We start from the raw sequence: 17,140 nt of genomic DNA, 5'->3' as shown, positions 1-17,140 counted from the left end.
ATTCTTACTTTTATTTATTAACTGCATTGTTATATGTTGTTTTTCTGTCATTCTTTTAGACAAGAATTTGTTGTCTTACTGATGTGACAATAAAATGTATCTCAATTAATTCCATTTCCTTTTGTTTACAGGCGTTTTTGAACTTGAGCAGCTCCATCCACAACAAAGTCACCCATAAGAAAAAATACTCTTCTTATGGTTCCCAAATATCCCTATCAACCTGCGGCAGGAGCAGCATATCGACGGAAATTACCGTTTTGGACTACGACCTGAGCCCGTGCAATTGTAGAAATAACAACAATAATGAAGATAACGAGAACAAATTGAATGAGAGGCTCGAGGAGAGAAGATGGAGTTGTAAATATTATTAGAGGATTTATTTATAATTAATTATTTAATGTTTAAAGGCTGTGATTTAGTTTAGGCTTAAATAAATAGTATTTAATATAATTTGTTTTATCAATTTTATCCCTAAACCTTCAACCTTAACTACTACTCATTTATGAACCTTAATTAAGGTGACAATTATTTGTTTAAATATGCTTTTTCGTTATAACTAATATGTCAATGGTGTTAACATTAAATGTACAAACTATATTGTTTACACATCAGTGTACACTTAATTTCTTAACTGTACAAACAGTTCATGAACAAAATAAATTGTAAAAAATAGTCCATGTACGATTAAACAAATAAAAATTGAATTAATTAATCAATATTTTTAAATTTTTATAATCATAATGTACATTAAACTTAGAACCCCTACATTTTCTAAGGGATTTTTAATGACATTTTTTAAAAGTGGTATGATTCAACACCCCCAAGTAATTAAAATGAGTAACAAATCAACCATGTTCAAATAACGAAATTGAATCGAAAATTTAGTTAGATTAATACAGGACCGTCTCAGAAAAAAATATTATTTAATAATATAGAATTGTATAAACAAAATTTTACAATTTTCATCGATTTATTTGGGAAGATTCTTTTTTTGAAGAGTTAATGGTCGATAATATTTTAATTATTATTAATTTACAAAGGTTTGGTGAAAAAAAATCAGTAAATCCTGATATTTATTTGGGGGATTCCCCTACATAAGCAATTCAATACTTTTACATCAAATAAATATTTAAGCCACTTAATTTTTAAACATTTTTTAACAACAATTTAAGAATTAGTTAGTCCTTAAATTATTTTAGAGTGCAAGATGGTTCAGGTTCGGCCCTGTGGACCTGCCATTAATGCGTAAGCCTCTGTTATTACGGTCACGTGCTGGTCTCAAAAACGGAAACAATAGATGGAAGATCAACACGTGTAGGGCACACGTCGGTGACGTAACGAAGTAAAATCTTCTACCATTGCTTTTGTGTCGGTTTGTGCACTGGCACTAAGAATTTGCCAATTAAATGATTCATATTTGTCACATGTAACCACCCCCCGGTTCTAAGAATGAAATCGAATGCACAGTTAGAAATTATCGATGCGAAATCTCTAGTCTAATTGGTGATTTCATGTAAGTGATTGGTGGCACTTGTTTTTGAAGTGTGTGACATCAGCACCGTGAACTATTTTACTGTGGGTTGTGTAGTCCACTTTCATAATACTTTATTGTAAAGACTAGCCCTTAAATCTTCCATTACTATATGGAATCTGATAACAACAACATGTATATAACTGGTTTTTGCAGTATATGAAATCAGCACCATGAACTATTTTAGTATGGGTTGATAAAGTCCACTTTCATAATTTTCTGTTGCATGGTCTAACCCTTAAATCATCCGGTATTATTTGGACTTTGATAACAACAATAACTTGTAAATGATTGGGTGGTACTTGTTTTTGAAGTGTATGAAATCAGTACTACGAACTATTTTACTATCAGTTGATGACGTTCACTTTCATAATTTCCTCTTGTAAGGACTAGTCCTTAAGTTTTCCATTACTATTTAGAATTTAATAACAATGACAACATGTTTATAATTGGTGGTACTTGTTTTTGAAGTGTATCAAATCAGTACCATGAACTATTTTACTATGGGTTGATGAAGTCCATTTTCATAATTTTCTGTTGTATGGATTAGTCCTTAAATCTTCCATAACTATTTAGAATTTGATAACAACGATAACATGTTTATAATTGGTGGTACTTGTTTTTGAAGTGTATCAAATCAGTACCATGAACTATTTTACTATGGGTTGATGAAGTCCATTTTCATAATTTTCTGTTGTATGGACTAGTCCTTAAATCTTCCATAACTATTTAGAATTTGATAACAACGATAACATGTTTATAATTGGTGGTACTTGTTTTTGAAGTGTATCAAATCAGTACCGTGAACTATTTTACTATGGATTGATGAAGTCTACTTTCATAATTTTCTGTTGTATGGACTAGTCCTTAAATCTTTCATTACTATTTAGAATTTGATAACAACGACAACATGTTTATAATTGGTGGTATTTGTTTTTGAAGTGTATGAAATCAGCACCATGAACTATTTTACTATGGGTTGATGAAGTCTACTTTCATAATTTTCTGTTGTATGGACTAGTCCTTAAATCTTTCATTACTAATTAGAATTTGATAACAACGACAACATGTTTATAATTGGTGGTACTTGTTTTTGAAGTCTATGAAATCAGCACCATGAACTATTTTACTATGGGTGGATGAAGTCCACTTTCATAATTTCCTCTTGTAAGGACTAGTCCTTAAGTTTTCCATTACTATTTAGAATTTAATAACAATGACAACATGTTTATAATTGGTGGTACTTGTTTTTGAAGTGTATCAAATCAGTACCATGAACTATTTTACTATGGGTTGATGAAGTCCATTTTCATAATTTTCTGTTGTATGGACTAGTCCTTAAATCTTCCATAACTATTTAGAATTTGATAACAACGATAACATGTTTATAATTGGTGGTACTTGTTTTTGAAGTGTATCAAATCAGTACCATGAACTATTTTACTATGGGTTGATGAAGTCCATTTTCATAATTTTCTGTTGTATGGACTAGTCCTTAAATCTTCCATAACTATTTAGAATTTGATAACAACGATAACATGTTTATAATTGGTGGTACTTGTTTTTGAAGTGTATCAAATCAGTACCGTGAACTATTTTACTATGGATTGATGAAGTCTACTTTCATAATTTTCTGTTGTATGGACTAGTCCTTAAATCTTTCATTATTATTTAGAATTTGATAACAACGACAACATGTTTATAATTGGTGGTATTTGTTTTTGAAGTGTATGAAATCAGCACCATGAACTATTTTACTATGGGTTGATGAAGTCTACTTTCATAATTTTCTGTTGTATGGACTAGTCCTTAAATCTTTCATTACTAATTAGAATTTGATAACAACGACAACATGTTTATAATTGGTGGTACTTGTTTTTGAAGTCTATGAAATCAGCACCATGAACTATTTTACTATGGGTGGATGAAGTCCACTTTCATAATTTCCTCTTGTAAGGACTAGTCCTTAAGTTTTCCATTACTATTTAGAATTTAATAACAATGACAACATGTTTATAATTGGTGGTACTTGTTTTTGAAGTGTATCAAATCAGTACCATGAACTATTTTACTATGGGTTGAAGAAGTCCACTTTCGTAATTTTTTGTTGTATGGACTAGTCCTTAAATCTTTCTTACTATTTAGAATTTGATAACAACAACAACATGTTTATAATTGGTGGTACTTGTTTTTGAAGTGTATGAAATCAGCACCATGAACTATTTTACTATGGGTTGATGAAGTCTACTTTCATAATTTTCTGTTGTATGGACTAGTCCTTAAATCTTTCATTACTAATTAGAATTTGATAACAACGACAACATGTTTATAATTGGTGGTACTTGTTTTTGAAGTCTATGAAATCAGCACCATGAACTATTTTACTATGGGTGGATGAAGTCCACTTTCATAATTTCCTCTTGTAAGGACTAGTCCTTAAGTTTTCCATTACTATTTAGAATTTAATAACAATGACAACATGTTTATAATTGGTGGTACTTGTTTTTGAAGTGTATCAAATCAGTACCATGAACTATTTTACTATGGGTTGATGAAGTCCATTTTCATAATTTTCTGTTGTATGGACTAGTCCTTAAATCTTCCATAACTATTTAGAATTTGATAACAACGATAACATGTTTATAATTGGTGGTACTTGTTTTTGAAGTGTATCAAATCAGTACCATGAACTATTTTACTATGGGTTGATGAAGTCCATTTTCATAATTTTCTGTTGTATGGACTAGTCCTTAAATCTTCCATAACTATTTAGAATTTGATAACAACGATAACATGTTTATAATTGGTGGTACTTGTTTTTGAAGTGTATCAAATCAGTACCGTGAACTATTTTACTATGGATTGATGAAGTCTACTTTCATAATTTTCTGTTGTATGGACTAGTCCTTAAATCTTTCATTATTATTTAGAATTTGATAACAACGACAACATGTTTATAATTGGTGGTATTTGTTTTTGAAGTGTATGAAATCAGCACCATGAACTATTTTACTATGGGTTGATGAAGTCTACTTTCATAATTTTCTGTTGTATGGACTAGTCCTTAAATCTTTCATTACTAATTAGAATTTGATAACAACGACAACATGTTTATAATTGGTGGTACTTGTTTTTGAAGTCTATGAAATCAGCACCATGAACTATTTTACTATGGGTGGATGAAGTCCACTTTCATAATTTCCTCTTGTAAGGACTAGTCCTTAAGTTTTCCATTACTATTTAGAATTTAATAACAATGACAACATGTTTATAATTGGTGGTACTTGTTTTTGAAGTGTATCAAATCAGTACCATGAACTATTTTACTATGGGTTGAAGAAGTCCACTTTCGTAATTTTTTGTTGTATGGACTAGTCCTTAAATCTTTCTTACTATTTAGAATTTGATAACAACAACAACATGTTTATAATTGGTGGTACTTGTTTTTGAAGTGTATGAAATCAGCACCATGAACTATTTTACTATGGGTTGATGAAGTCTACTTTCATAATTTTCTGTTGTATGGACTAGTCCTTAAATCTTTCATTACTAATTAGAATTTGATAACAACGACAACATGTTTATAATTGGTGGTACTTGTTTTTGAAGTCTATGAAATCAGCACCATGAACTATTTTACTATGGGTGGATGAAGTCCACTTTCATAATTTCCTCTTGTAAGGACTAGTCCTTAAGTTTTCCATTACTATTTAGAATTTAATAACAATGACAACATGTTTATAATTGGTGGTACTTGTTTTTGAAGTGTATCAAATCAGTACCATGAACTATTTTACTATGGGTTGAAGAAGTCCACTTTCGTAATTTTTTGTTGTATGGACTAGTCCTTAAATCTTCCTTACTATTTAGAATTTGATAACAACAACAACATGTTTATAATTGGTGGTACTTGTTTTTGAAGTGTATGAAATCAGCACCATGAACTATTTTACTATGGGTTGATGAAGTCTACTTTCATAATTTTCTGTTGTATGTCTAGCCCTTAAGTCTTCCGGTTCTTTTTGGACTTTGATAACAACAATAACATGTATATGATTGGTGGTAATTGTTTTTGAAGTGTATGAAATTAGCACCATGTACTATTTTACTATGGGTTGAAGAAGTTTACTTTCATAATTTTCTGTTGTATGTACTAGTCCTTAAATCTTCCATTACTATTTAGAATTTGATCACAACGACAATATGTTTATAATTGGTGGCATTTGTTTTTGAAGTGTATGAAATCAGCACCATAAACTATTTTACTATGGGTTGATGAAGTCCACTTTCATAATTTTCTGTTGAATGGTCTAGCCCTTAATCTTCCGGTTCTTTTTGGACTTTGATAACAACAATAACATGAGCATGAGCCATGAGCCACTTTACTATGGATTAATGAAGTCCACTTTGATAATTTTCTGTTGCGTAGACTAGCCCTTAAATCTTCCATCACTATTTGAATTCCGATAACAATGTTGCGTAGCGTAAACATTAATAATACAAACATGCTGCATATTGCATATATAAAGGCGAAACGAATTAACATTCCCGCTATTGCAAACCAAACAAACGAACGTGATTTGATAGTAATAGTTACCTTTGTCGTTTATTTATAGGTCATAAAAGTAATAATTGACATCAGCCGAAACAGACGTGCGATGTAATGACGAAAATCTGTCCAATTGATGTAAATGAATATTCCTCGGAAACTGGATGTGTCACGTACGTGTCGTGAATACAACGCAATTTAAATGCGGGTGTTAATAAATGTTACAAATCTGTTTACGATCGTGGATCAATCAATGGCTGCATCCGGTGGTAGAAAGTGGCGATTTGTAGCCGGTCATCTCTGTTTGCGCAAGCGAACCTTGAATGCAATGCCAATGTGGGACAACGTGAAGAAATTATGTTCCTCTTGTGCAAATAAACTGCCGTAGTAAGTGTATTGAGCCGGGCACGCCTCAAACGTTGAGTTGTCTCGTGCCCAACGAATTAATGAGGTTTCAAGAGGCCGAAACTGACCGACGTCCACACACCGAAGTGGTTTTGCATATTTTAAAACAAACATAAGGGAACATCCTTGATCGGTTTCCGAAATGGACCGTGTCCTTAGAACAACAATGCAAGTGAAATAGTGGCAAATGGACAGTGGTCATTTCACGCAAGTTACCGCTCACCCCCGTAACGAAAACAAAGTCGCCCGACATCTGGCCTCTTCACGGTCCGTAAAATTTGCAATCATCAATTGTTGTGTATGTTAAATCAAGTTGACCATTGTGAAATGACATTTTCATATTTATTTTATTAGCATTTTCCATCTAATACAGTCAATACTGACCGTTATCAAACTTTATGAATTCATAACTTACATATCGGGCAAATAATGGGGCGTTATAATGGGAAATTAAATTTCCTACGGTGCAGACAATGGATAAATTCGAGGAGTTGATGAAGTTGTTGTAAAGTGGAGGGTATGCGGACCAACTAAATGTGATTTAGATGATTTGTTTAGAGAGAACAGTCGAAAATTAGGAATGCTAAAGTTATACAATTTAAAATATGTGTGTTTGTTTTTATCAAAATAATTAAATTAACTTATACAACACTATTATATAACAATATTATACATTTACATGCAATAAATAACTTATATAACTTATATTTAAACCTATTTACAGTAACATTGAGTATTATAATGCTCATATTAATTAAAATATTTAGTACTATTAAAGTGTATTGTATTCGCATTTAAATGAATACATTAATTAATAATAAACATCACCACCACCCTCACTACCAACAACAGTTAAAAAGTCCACAAATAAACCAATTAAAGAATCAGTTGTAGTGTATTGATTGATATTGAATCAATTAATTGCTTCAAATCTTATGTTTAATCAAAATTACCTTCAATTTCATACAAAAATGATTTCTTGAATCATTTTTACTTATTACCTATATAGTTTTTAAAAGTTTGAAAGAACTAAACAGTTAACAACAGTTAAAATATTCACAAATAAACTAATTAAAGGTCAATTGTAGTATATTGTTGACACAATCAGTTAATTACTTCTAATCTTCGGTTTCATCAAAATTATCTTCAGTTTCTAGTAAAAATGACACTTGAATCCTTAATATACTAATTAAAGGATCAGTTGTACTATATGGTTGACATAATCAATTAATTGCTTCTAATCTTATGTTTCATCAAAATTATCTTCAATTTGTAGCAAAAATGACACTTGAATCCTTTTTTGCTTCGTATCCATTTAATTTCAAAGTTGTGAAAGAAGATTGCTGGCTAAATAGTTAACAACAGTTAAAATGCCCACAAATAAATCAATTAGTTTTCTAGTTTTTAGTTTTTTGATGAGTTAATCAATTAGTTTTTTCTAATCTTATGTTTCATCAAAATTATCTTCAATTTTTAGCAAAAATGACACTTGAATCCTTTTTTGCTTCTTATCCCTTTAATTTCAAAGTTGTGAAAGAAGATTACTGGCTAAACAGTTAATAACAGTTAAAATATCCACAAATAATCAATTAAAGAATCATTTCTAGTTTTTTTGATGAGTTAATCAATTAGTTGTTTCTAATCTTATGTTTCATCGAAATTATCTTCAATTTTTAGCAAAAATGACACTTGAATCCTTTTGTACTTCTTATCCCTTTAATTTCAAAGTTGTGAAAGAAGACTGCTGGCTAAATAGTTAAAAACAGTTAAAATATCCACAAATAAATAAATTAACGAATCACTTCTAGTTCTTTGATGAGATAATCAATTAGTTGTTTCTATTCTTATGTTTCATCAAAATTATCTTCAATTTTTAGCAAAAATGACACTTGAATCCTTTTTTGTTTCTTATCCCTTTAATTTCAAAGTTGTGAAAGAAGATTACTGGATAAACAGTTAATAACAGTTAAAATATCCACAAATAAATCAATTAAAGAATCATTTCTAGTTTTTTGATGAGTTAATCAATTAGTTGTTTCTAATCTTATGTTTCATCGAAATTATCTTCAATTTTTAGCAAAAATGACACTTGAATCCTTTTGTGCTTCTTATTCCTTTAATTTCAAAGTTGTGAAAGAAAATTGCTGGCTAAACAATTAAAAACAGTTAAAATATCCACAAATAAATCAATTAAAGAATTACTTCTAGTTTTTTGATGAGTTAATCAATTAGTTGTTTCTAATCTTATGTTTCATAAAAATTATCTTCAATTTTTAGCAAAAATGACACTTGAATCCTATTTTACTTCGTATCCCTTTAATTTCAAAGTTGTGAAATAAGATTGTTGGCTAAACAGTTAACAACAGTTAAAATATCCACAAATAAATCAATTAAAGAATCATTTCTAGTTTTCTGATGACTTAATCAATTAGTTGTTTCTAATCTTATGTTTCATCGAAATTATCTTCAATTTTTAGCAAACATGACACTTGAATCCTTCTGTGCTTCTTATCCCTTTAATTTCAAAGTTGTGAAAGAAGACTGCTGGCTAAATAGTTAACAACAGTTAAAATATCCACAAATAAATAAATTAAAGAATCACTTCTAGTTCTTTGATGAGATAATCAATTAGTTGTTTCTATTCTTATGTTTCATCAAAATTATCTTCAATTTTTAGCAAAAATAACAGTTGAATCCTTTTTTGCTTCTTATCCCTTTAATTTCAAAGTTGTGAAAGAAGATTACTGGCTAAACAGTTAATAACAGTTAAAATATCCACAAATAAATCAATTAAAGAATCATTTCTAGTTTTTTGATGAGTTAATCAATTAGTTGTTTCTAATCTTATGTTTCATCGAAATTATCTTCAATTTTTAGCAAAAATGACACTTGAATCCTTTTGTGCTTCTTATTCCTTTAATTTCAAAGTTGTGAAAGAAAATTGCTGGCTAAACAATTAACAACAGTTAAAATATCCACAAATAAATCAATTAAAGAATTACTTCTAGTTTTTTGATGAGATAATCAATTAGTTGTTTCTATTCTTATGTTTCATCAAAATTATCTTCAATTTTTAGCAAAAATGACAGTTGAATCCTTTTTTGCTTCTTATCCCTTTAATTTCAAAGTTGTGAAAGAAGATTACTGGCTAAACAGTTAATAACAGTTAAAATATCCACAAATAAATCAATTAAAGAATCATTTCTAGTTTTTTGATGAGTTAATCAATTAGTTGTTTCTAATCTTATGTTTCATCGAAATTATCTTCAATTTTTAGCAAAAATGACACTTGAATCCTTTTGTACTTCTTATCCCTTTAATTTCAAAGTTGTTAAAGAAGATTGATGGCTAAACTGTTAACAAGAGTTAAAATATTCACAAATAAGTCAATTGAAGGATCAGATGAAGTATATTGTAGATATAATCAACTACTTGCTTCTAATCTTACGTTTCATCAAAATTTCTAGCAAAAATATCATTTAAATATGTATAAAAATCATATTTTGAAGAAGATTTACTTAATTACAGTCCTGTAGAAAAGAAGATACATTTAAACTGACCCCTGTTTCAAAGTTAATCACGTAACTTATTTAATTCTTATTTGCAGAAGCTGCTGCGTCCAAACCCAATATTACCATGCACGTTTTCCTACTTAACAGCAGCGTCGCGCATTCAGCAAACAAGGGAGATGAAACAAACCAGCGGAAGATAAAACAACTTGGAAATTGGTAAACGGGCTACCGTAAAATTTATACCAATACTTGTAACATCATTCGTAATCAATTAATCAATACGGTGACAGTTCTGGTGAAGGAGTAGTAATTTTCAATCAGATTATCGACCACCCTAATATTTAATGAGATGATTGATCGATTTTCAATTCGGGCTCGGCACATAAGTGAATTTAACTGTTTCAGAATTAGAGTTATTGTTGGAACATCAGGAAGCGTTGCGTTGCTATTTCAAAACCGGACCGCAGATTGTTTAATTGATTACCAATCAATAATCAATCCTAAGGGGATTGGCACCATTCAAAATCGTTAAACTAAATTGTTGAGTCACTCACTGACTGAAGCAGCCCAATTAAATTTTTATCTCGTTCAACACTTATGTGATCTATGAAAATTATATTAATATAAATGCTGTAACGAAAATAAATCTGTTATTCGTACAAACTGGGATTTAAATGCAGTTGTTAATTTGACACGGATCCAGTTGAAATTAAACTTTAAAATTTACAAGGTTGAATGGCCACCCCTTCGTACATTAACACAATTAATTTGTTTTACTGGCGGACCGAGGGGTGATTTTTTGTCAGTTTTATTCTTGGTTGACGAGTCCTTGACATTTGTATATATTATTGTTACTATTAAGTGTACAATATGTTTTAATTACTTCGTCTGTACATTTTAAATCGTTTAATACATTTGCGACCCTTAAATGATGTGGTATTATGCCATGAATTAAATTTCCAACAATGAAACATTGGATCAAAGGTTTTTTCATTAATGGTTCTAAAGAAATAATAATCTGTTCATTATATATACATACAGTAGTGGTCATTATTAGAGCAATTTTTTAAAATATTAAATATTTTAGCAATATTTCTTTTATTTAATGTGAACTGTCAAATTAATATTAATTTGCTATTGTTGTTTTATTTAGCATTAAAAAATTACTATATTCTTGCAGGATATAACCTTAATTTTTAAAGGATTTTTAAAAAAAAATAGCAGAAAAAACAATAAACATTATATGTACTCGCATCCAATTCAAGTAGTACAGCTCATACTTATAACATATTTTAATAAGTTGCTATAATTATGGCCACTACTGTAAGTTTTAGCATAATTAATTGAATATTAAAAAAACTGTCGATTGATATAAGTATTCTGTATACATAAAATAAATGTTAACAGAGATTTTATCAAAATAAACTTTCCAACATCCCAATTGGTAGCATTAAAATATAACATAGAAAACTTTATATTTTTTATATTAGTATTTTTTTATTTCCAATTGGAGAGAATTTTAATATTTTAAGATTAATTAATCTCAATAAAAACTAGATTCTCCATTTTTATTATATAATTTTATTTTTATCATTGTTAATTAAAAAAAAACCTGAAAAATTAAATAAAAAACTAATTTTTATTAACTTAGGTTATCATAAATTTGATTTTTAGTTTAATAAATAATCAATATTTAAAAAATAGTCACTTTAATTTCTCTAAAAGTCAACAATATAAAATTAATTGAAAAATAGAAAAAGAACATTAAGATAGATTTTATATTTTTTAGATATTGTAATTAAAAATATATAGAGGAACTAAAACAAATTTTACACATAAGAACTAAACAAATTCTTAAATATTTAAAAATAAATATTATAAGAAAATTTGTAACATATATTTAATATTTTACTAAAACTAGTTTTACTTATTTATTTTAGTTTGTTAATATCTAATTAATTTTGGTAATTTTAATGTAATATTTATAAATTAGAAATTAAGCTTTATCAATTTTTGTGACTAAATCAATTTTTAAATATATCAGATAATTAAATTTAGCAGTTACACCCTAAAAATATAACATATATTAAGAGAAACAATTATATTTTTATATTAGTATTTTTTATTTCTAATTTTTTAAATTAGACTATTTTAATATATTAAAATTAATAAATCTCAATAAAAATAGTAAATTTAAAAACTAGATTCTCCATTTTTAATATATAATTACCTTTTTATCACTGTTAATTAAAAAACTTGAAAAATTAAATAATTTCTCTAAAAGTCATAATAATAAAAAAATTAATTTAAAAATAGAAAAAAAACATTAAGATATATTTTATATTTTTTAGATATTGAATTTAAAAATATATACAGGAATTAAAACAAATTTTATACATAAGAACTAAATAACGAATTCTTAAATATTTAAAAATAAATATAATGAGAAAATTTATAACATATATTTAATATTTTACTAAAACTAGTTTTACTTATTTAATTTAGTTTGTTGTTATCTAATTAATTTTGGTGGTTTTTACTTTTAATATAATATTTATAAATTAGAAAATAAATGTTATCAATTTTTGTGACTAAACAAATCAATCTGTCTAAATATTTGGAAAAAATTAATAATTCAACATTTATTGGGTTTAATTTGTTTGTAATTATATATAGATTTTAAAAATTCCAATATATACAGGATGTTCCACTGAAAATAATAAATTTGATGTCACTTCCGACAAAACCGGAAATGGAGTTTTATTCAACATAAATTAGAAAAATTAACTTATAATTACCATTAAAATTTCAAAATAGCTTTTCCGGTTCTCCATAAATTTACAAATAAATTTAGATGAATCACCCTGTATACAATTATATTACGTTAAATACATAATAAAACTTAATTCGTATTTTAAAATTTTGACACAATTGTGCCATCTGTGGTCTAGACCTTGAACCCCAATTTGAACTATTCAACAAGTAGTAAAATTTAAATTTGCAATTGAAATTTTCTCAAAACAAAGGTAAAATTTTAATAGTAATAATGATATTTAGTAATTTTTAATAATTCTTATTTAATATAGTATATCTATTGTGAACTGTTATGTTATTATTTATTGACTTTAGATAACTGTTGTTGATTTAGTGTTAGTCTTAGGTTATGTTATTATAAAATAAGCAAATTACTTACTCTTTACAACTTTACTGTTGCAATTACAGCATTATAATCACAGTTGTATGACTTGGAACTAATAATACCATTAAAAAAACAGCGTTAGGAAAATAAATTTTAATGAAAAATTCTGTAATACAGTTTTTAAAATTATGAGAGTAAGCGTGAAGACGAGCAGGAAATGTTAACCTTTCAACCGTACGTACTAGTTACAGTTTTCTGTAATTATAGTCATCACAACGCGTTGGGAAAGGTAGGAAACTTTAGTGTTGTCAACAGATGGCGCCACAATGAAGCTTTTAAAACTTTCGCTTTTGCGAAAGTAAACTTTTAAAATTGTTTTATTTTATGCGACGTCGTAAATTCAGCGAAAGTTATTCTAGCGAATGGGCCGATAAAAATTTTTTTGAAATATTAAAAATAGATTGAGAAACTTTGAAATAAATTTCAATCACATACAAAACTTTAATATTAATATTAATATTAATATTTTGTATAAATATCTGTTAATTAATCTGTTAATTTCTTTAAAAATTAATTATAAGTTTATATTAAATTCAATAAATAAATTATTAAATATTCACATACGTACCTTTTATGTGTTTTTTATCGAAGGTTATGAAAGTAAAACAAATTAATTAAAATTGCAGATTTATAATTTATATAATAATTAATTGCTAATTATTAATAAACTGTTTTATTTAATTTAGGTTTGTTAAAGTGGTTTGAATGAATATGCTAATTAATGTAATTAATGAGTTAACAATTTGTCAATGAAATGTAAAATATGAGCATAAAGACTAATTTTGCCCATGAAATCTTGTTGTCAGTGTCAATGCCAATTATTGGTTTTTATAAATAAGCAATTTTGTTGTACAAAAGTCTATGTCTAAATGACCTTTTTTTATTTATAAATTATTCGTGCAATTAAAATAATGACAGATTTGAAAAGAATGACATAAACTGATTATAATCCATTACAGCGAAGTACGCTATTAAATTTATTTTTCTATTTACGTTGGTTTGCGTTTAAACTTTGCCGTTTTATTCTCGCTGCACTTTATTTACGCTTTTCTTGATTTTAAATAAGCGAAAGGAACGAAGTGAATTATTCCATGCCTTTTGTCCGGCTTTTGAAATGAAACACATTTTTTATTAAAACACAAATATTTTATTTTTATAGTGATATTTCTACATTTTAACACAGGAGCTTTATTTGGAAGCACATATGCATATACATACACATATCTAGTCCATAAAAGTGTTTAACATAAACAACATTAGTGGAAAAACATCGATAAACATACGTTGCAGGTCGATTATTAAAAATGTTGCTTATTTTAAACACAAACAGTGTTATTTGTCCAAATATCTATATATAGCTACAAAGCCAAGGAACATATACATAATTGAACCATCTAAGTCTAAACAAATTTACTGGTATTAAAAAAAAAGGAATGTGGCAATTTTACCGACGTGAGGGAAAAGAAAATATTTACCGAAACAGCCGTTAACCTTCCATTCCTTATGATATGTTATCCCACGTTTAATCAAACATTCCATACAGATAATACGGGAACACCCATCCCGAAAGTTTTACGTGCGGAATCACATATTAAATTTATCCTTGCGCAGTTTAAAGGTGTGTTGTTTTGCTGCACAAGATGTGACGCCTCATTTAGTCGGCACCAAAAAGAAGGATCAGACACGAAATCTGATCTGATTCAACAACTTTTCCGGAGGGTGTAGTGTTGTCGGTGCTTTTAAACCCCGACGTTTTTGGGCGAGAACTAAGAGAAGTGCCTTATTTATCGTTTCCAACTTCGTCACAATGTGAACCGGAGGGGAACGTAGACGAATTAATTACCGGGTGGTTTCGGTATGATCTGCATAAATGGATAATTCAAACTTGTACAGATGATGCGTTTTGGGTTATCAATTTCAGTTTTAGTATAAATATATGATTTAAAATAGTTAAAAATTCAAAATATATATTTGACAATTTTTAACATTCGATAGTGACTTTTGATACAAAATATATAGTACAAGATTTTCTTTATGTATGTAGTAAAGAATATCTTATCATGTTTTTTTTCTAAATTTCATTTTGTATAAAATTGACAATACACAATTTGATGTATATAACAGTTATATAAAATTCGTATAGAAAAATTATAATAATACAAAAATCATGTATACCATCTAATAGTATCACTACAAGAAATGATAATGGTTACAAGTATATTTAGCATCTATTTGTTGTACATATATGCCTACACATCTAACATGAAATCATTATTACCACCACAGAAAAGCTTAACATTTAGCAACAAACAGCTTTAAATTATTTTTGTGCGATTCATACAGGGTGCGCCGAGTAAAAGACAAATTTATACTTTAAGCAACTCTATCCTAAACATCTAACATTTATATCTTATAACCGGATAGTAGAACTTAAAGTAGGCTACACCCTGTATACAAACAAACATGGCTGATTAAGTAAATATTAGAAGGTCTCAAGTATAATGGGTTGTCTGGGAGGGGGCTCTAAAATTTAAAGGAGGTAATGAATGATTTGAATGTTTCATTTTGGCTGTTTTAATTTTCGAAAAATTTTGCTTGCCATTGTTTAAAAAAGTTCCGGTGTAGTGAAATAATTGGCCACATTTAAATGTCGAAATAAACCTCAATTTTTTATTAAAAATATCATATATTCGCACATATATATATTTTTTTATAAATACATATATTTATTGTCAAAAATATTGTCGAAGTGTTTGTTATCACTTTCAATTTTCTGCGTATTTTTGTCCAAAATATTATCCATCATGGATTATTGACGTGACTCGAGATCGTCGAAAGCAAAATTTTCAAATGCTCAGAATTATTGTCTGAGGGAGCCTTAAATTTTTAGAATATCCTAACTGACGCAATTTCAGGATTAGGACAGTGTGAGAAAATGTTTGGAAATAAGGAACGCTACGTCCTTCCTAATGCTGAAATACGGCCAAAGTAGTTTTTTTTTTTTTATTGTCATTGTATAGTCAGTCTTTGCCTAAATACTGCTTGTTTTCTAACAGGACGTTCTATTTACTACTTAAGTTTTGCATCTGAAAGTTTTTCTTTCACTTTACGAAACAAATAGACTCCTGACTAGCTGTATATTTCACCCAACAGAAAATTTTATTTCCCGTTCAAGTCTACCGATCTCCCTGTAAAAACAATTAATATGTGACCCTGATTAAATTACGGAAATAAAATTTTATTGATTGTCGCACACATGTTAAATGAAATATACGCCGATGTATTTATGCATTCTAATTGTGTTACATTGTCTTTTAGTTTTCAGTTTCATGGCAAGTAAAACCAGCTAAGATCTTCATGACCTGCGATTTGGTAGATACTAGATAACATCATTATAAATCTATAGAAAACTATTATTATATTTACTCTTTCTAAGGGTATAAAATATATTTAAAGCGCATGGAAAGCTTTGGTTAAAAAAATACCACACTCAAGACATCATCATTTAATTAATTGTACCAGTATTTTGTTAACCATAGTCTTCAGTTATAATGACAATTTTACATTATATATTCATGTGATTATACCCATTGAAAAATTGATTCAGATTTAGTAGTATGCACGTTTTAATTAAACTTTTATAAAACGTTCACATTTCTGATTGTATTGACTTCCATTTCCTTATTAAAATGTTATTATTAAGTGGTAAACTTAGGTCTGGTCCTTGGCATTAACTGGTATTGAAGCATCTAATATTTTTCAGAGACATTTGGCAACTTATGAGTCTCTATTTTGTTGTTTTGGGCTGCATTGAACAATTGACTTGGAGGGAAGCAAACAACATTGTCCTCATTAATAATTTTACTGTCTCATTTGATAAGATTGGCCATGGAAACTAATCAAACATTGCTAGAGGCTTATAAGGATAAGGCCTCTTCCAGGTG

The 17,140-nt window shown here is 28.2% G+C and overlaps 1 protein-coding gene across 1 annotated transcript in view; it reads right to left on the bottom strand.

The window, feature by feature from the left end:
* LOC109598090 (aspartyl/asparaginyl beta-hydroxylase) overlaps window positions 1–13,316 on the bottom strand; it is a 39,874-nt gene extending 26,558 nt beyond the window's left edge. The window contains exon 1 of the mRNA XM_020013917.2: window positions 13,191–13,316. The gene's annotated coding sequence lies outside the window, so the exon portion shown is untranslated. The remainder of the gene's footprint in view (window positions 1–13,190) is intronic.
* Between the last annotated feature and the right edge of the window lie 3,824 nt (window positions 13,317–17,140).

This window comes from Aethina tumida, chromosome 1 (genome assembly GCF_024364675.1).
Source record: "Aethina tumida isolate Nest 87 chromosome 1, icAetTumi1.1, whole genome shotgun sequence".
NCBI classification, from domain to species: Eukaryota; Metazoa; Arthropoda; class Insecta; order Coleoptera; family Nitidulidae; genus Aethina; species Aethina tumida.
This window is presented reverse-complemented; position numbering and strand designations above follow the sequence as displayed.